The sequence below is a fragment of the Zea mays genome, chromosome 4 (genome assembly GCF_902167145.1).
Source record: "Zea mays cultivar B73 chromosome 4, Zm-B73-REFERENCE-NAM-5.0, whole genome shotgun sequence".
NCBI lineage: Eukaryota > Viridiplantae > Streptophyta > Magnoliopsida > Poales > Poaceae > Zea > Zea mays.
This window is the reverse complement of record NC_050099.1, coordinates 80,373,102-80,377,892: the sequence shown is the minus strand read 5'-3', so window position 1 is coordinate 80,377,892 and position 4,791 is coordinate 80,373,102.

Genomic DNA, 4,791 nt, shown 5'->3' with positions numbered 1-4,791 from the left:
GAGCGAGAGTTGCTTCTCGCGAAAGGTGATGAGTGAGGTATCCGTATCCTGGAGGCGTAGGAGTCCCTCGGCTCGGTCGGCCTTGCCGCTTACGCGCACTTTTACCCGTCCATGAGGCTCTGTCACCGACTCAGTCGAGAAGGCTCGAAGGATCGCTTCGGCAGAAGAACTTCCGAACGTGAAGACTTGTTCGGTCCGCGGAATCACTTATCCGAATGTGAGTTACTTATCGCAGAAGGTGATGAGTGAGGTATCCGTATCCCGGAGGCGTAGGAGTCCCTCGGCTCGGTCAGCCTCGGCTGCTTACGTGTACTCCGTCGTTTTCAGGATCCACTTTTTGAAGTAGTCAAAAAGCACGAAAGATATTCTGGCAGAAGAGATCTTTTTTCGAGGAAAATTTCAACGCAGAGGGGGTTCCCCCCCTTTTAGCCCCCGAGGGAGGGTCGGGCTTTGCCGAGGCGAGGTCAACCCTTCCTTGATGACTAAACTTTGCGTGGGTGCGAGGTATATGAACAACTTGAAAACATCTTAAGGGTAGAAGCGACGTAGCTGTTGGATGTTCCAAGCGTTGTCGTAGACCTTGCCTTGACTGTTGGCCAGCTTGTACGTTCCGGGCTTCAGAACCTTGGCGATGACGAACGGTCCCTCCCAGGGGGGCGTGAGCTTGTGCCTCCCTCGGGCGTCTTGTCGCAGCCGAAGCACAAGGTCGCCCACCTGGAGGTCTCGGGACCGGACCCCTCGGGCATGGTAGCGTCGCAGGGACTGCTGGTACCGCGCCGAGTGTAGTAAGACCTTGTCCCGAGCCTCTTCCAGCTGGTCCAGCGAGTCTTCTCGGCTAGCTTGGTTGCTTTGATCGCTGTAGGCCCTCGTCCTCGGGGAGCCGTATTCCAGGTCTGTGGGCAAGACGGCCTCGGCCCCGTAGACTAGGAAGAATGGCGTGAAACCCGTGGCTCGGCTCGGCGTTGTCCTCAGGCTCCAGACCACCGAGGGGAGTTCCTTCATCCATCGCTTGCCGAACTTGTTGAGGTCGTTGTAAATCCGAGGCTTGAGCCCTTGTAGAATCATGTCGTTGGCACGCTCTACTTGCCCATTTGACATGGGATGAGCCACGGCGGCCCAGTCCACCCGGATGTGGTGATCCTCGCAGAAGTCCAAGAACTTTCTACCGGTGAACTGGGTGCCGTTGTCGGTGATGATGGAGTTCGGGACCCCGAAGCGATGGATGATGTTGGTGAAGAACGCTACCGCCTGCTCGGACCTGATGTTGTCCAGAGGTCGGACCTCGATCCACTTGGAGAATTTGTCGATGGCGACCAGCAGGTGCGTGTAGCCCCCGGGTGCCTTCTGCAAGGGGCCGACGAGGTCCAGACCCCACACAACAAAGGGCCAGGTGATGGGTATCGTCTGCAGAGCCTGAGCGGACAGGTGGGTCTGCTTCGCATAGAATTGACACCCTTCGCAGGTGCGTACAATTCTAGTGGCGTCGGCCACCACCGTCGGCCAGTAGAAGCCTTGTCGAAAAGCATTCCCGACAAGGGCTCGAGGCGCTGCGTGATGGCCGCAAGCCCCGAGTGTATCTCTCGCAGGAGTTCCTGACCTTTGGTGACGGAGATGCATCGCTGGAGGATGCCTGAGGGGCTGCGGTGGTAGAGCTCCTTCTCATCGCCCAGTAAGACGAACGACTTGGCGCGCCGCGCCACCCGCCGAGCCTCGGCTCGGTCGAGGGGTAGCTCTCCTTGGTGGAGATATTGCAGGTACGGGGTCTGCCAGTTTCGATCAGGCGTGGCCCCGCTTCGCTCCTCCTCGACGCGCAGTGCCTCACCCTCGGGGGCCGAGGGTACCTCGGGCTGAACCGAGGTCACCTCGGGCCGAGCTGAGGGTGCCTCGGGCTGTGCCGGGGGTACCTCGGGCTGGGCCGAGGGTACCTCGGACTGGGCCGAGGGCACCTCAGGCTCGGGCGTGTCGTCGATCTTGACGGAAGGTTGGTGCAGATCCCGGGAGAAGACATCCGGGGGAACCGTCGTTCGCCCCGAGGCTATTTTAGCCAGTTCATCCGCAGTCTCGTTGTAGCGCCGAGCGATTTGGTTGAGCTCGAGCCCATAGAACTTGTCCTCCAAGCGCCGAACGTCATCGCAGTAGGCCTCCATCTTCGGGTCGCGGCAGTGGGAGTTCTTCATGACTTGGTCGATGACGAGCTGCGAGTCACCGCGGGCGTCGAGGCACCGGACCCCTAGCTCGATGGCGATCCGCAACCCGTTGACCAGAGCCTCGTACTCAGCCACATTGTTGGACGCCGGGAAATGGAGGTGTAGCGCATAGCGTAGGTGTTTCCCGAGGGGCGAGATGAAGAGTAGGCCTGCGCCGGCTCCCGTCTTCATCAGCGACCCATCGAAAAACATGGTCCAGAGCTCCGGTTGGATCGGAGCCGTCGGTAGCTGGGTGTCGACCCATTCGGCCACGAAGTCCGCCAAAACCTGGGACTTGATGGCCTTCCGAGGGGCGAACGAGATTGTCTCGCCCATGATTTCCACCGCCCACTTTGCAATCCTACCCGAGGCCTCTCGGCACTGGATGATCTCCCCCAGGGGGAAGGATGACACCACATTTACCGGATGAGACTCGAAGTAGTGTCGCAACTTCCGCCGTGTCAGGATCACCGCATACAGCAGCTTCTGAACTTGTGGGTAGCGGACCTTGGTTTCGGACAGTACCTCGCTGATGAAGTAAACTGGCCTCTGAACGGGCAATGCATGCCCCTCTTCTTGCCTCTCGACCACAATCGCGGCGCTAACCACCTGAGTGGTCGCGGCGACGTAGACCAAGAGGGCTTCTCCGGTAGCTGGAGGCACCAAGATAGGCGCCTTTGTGAGGAGCGCCTTCAAGTTCCCGAGAGCTTCCTCGGCCTCGGGGGTCCAAGTGAAGCACTCGGCCTTCCTTAAGAGGCGGTACAGAGGTAGACCTCTTTCGCCGAGGCGTGAGATAAAACGGCTCAGAGCCGCGAGACATCCCATGACCCTCTGTACGCCTTTCAAGTCCTTGATGGGCCCCATGCTGGTGATGGCTGCGATCTTCTCCGGGTTGGCTTCGATGCCCCGCTCGGAGACGATGAACCCCAAGAGCATGCCTCGGGGCACCCCGAAGACACACTTCTCGGGATTGAGCTTGACGCCTTTCGCCTTGAGGCATCGGAATGTCACTTCAAGGTCGGAAAGGAGGTCGGAAGCTTTCCTCGTCTTGACTACGATGTCATCGACGTAGGCCTCGACCGTGCGACCGATGTGTTCGCCGAACACATGGTTCATGCACCGCTGGTACGTCGCGCCCGCATTCCTCAAGCCGAACGGCATGGTGACATAGCAGTACATGCCGAAGGGCGTGATGAAAGAAGTCGCGAGCTGGTCGGACTCTTTCATCCTGATTTGATGATACCCTGAGTAGGCATCGAGGAAAGACAGGGTTTCGCACCCAGCGGTGGAATCCACGATTTGATTGATGCGAGGCAGAGGGTAGGGAACCTTCGGACATGCTTTGTTGAGACCTGTGTAGTCTACACACATCCGCCATTTCCCCCCTTTCTTTCTCACAAGCACAGGGTTGGCAAGCCAAGCACAGGGTTGGCAAGCCATTCGGGATGGAATACCTCTTTGATGAACCCTACCGCCATTAGCTTGTGGATCTCCTCGCCTATCGCTCTGCGCTTCTCCTCGTCGAATCGGCGCAGAGGCTGCCTGACGGGTCGGGCTCCGGCCCGAATATCCAGCAAGTGCTCGGCGACATCCCTCGGTATGCCGGGCATGTCCGAGGGACTCCACGCGAAGACGTCGGCGTTCGCGTGGAGGAAGTCGACGAGCACTGCTTCCTATTTGGGATCGAGCCCGGAGCCGATCTGGATCTGCTTGGAGGCGTCGCCGCTGGGGTCGAGGGGGACGGCTTTAACCGTCTCCACTGGCTCGAACTTGCCGGCATGACGTTTCACGTCTGGCACCTCCTTAGAGAGGCTTTCCAGGTCGGCGATGAGGGCCTCGGACTCGGCGAGGGCCTCGGCGTACTCCACGCACTCCACGTCGCATTCGAACGCGTGTTTGTACGTGGGGCCGATGGTGATGACCCCGTTGGGGCCCGGCATCTTGAGCTTCAGGTAGGTGTAGTTGGGGACAACCATGAACTTCGCGTAGCATGGTCTTCCCAGTACCGCGTGGTAGGTTCCTCGGAACCCGACCACTTCGAACGTCAGAGTCTCCCTTCGGAAGTTGGAGGGCGTTCCGAAGCAGACGGGAAGGTCGAGTTGTCCGAGGGGCTGGACGCGCTTCCCGGGAATGATCCCATGGAAAGGCGCAGCGCCTGCTCGGACGGAGGACAGATCAACACGGAGGAGCCTGAGGGTCTCGGCGTAGATGATGTTGAGGCTGCTGCCCCCGTCCATAAGGACCTTGGTGAGCATGACGTCGCCGATGACGGGGTCGACGACGAGCGGGTATTTCCCCGGGCTCGGCACGTGGTCGGGGTGGTCGGCTTGGTCGAAGGTGATGGGCTTATCGGACCAGTCTAGGTAGACTGGCGCCGCCACCTTCACCGCGCAGACCTCCCGGCGCTCTTGCTTGCGGTGCCGAGCCGAGGCATTCGCCGCTTGCCCACCGTAGATCATGAAGCAATCGCGGACCTCGGGGAACTCTCCTGCTTGGTGATCTTCCTTCTTGTCATCGTCGCGGGCCCTGCCACCCTCCGCGGGTGGCCCGACCCTATGGAAGTGGCGCCGAAGCATGACGCACTCCTCAAGGGTGTGCTTGACGG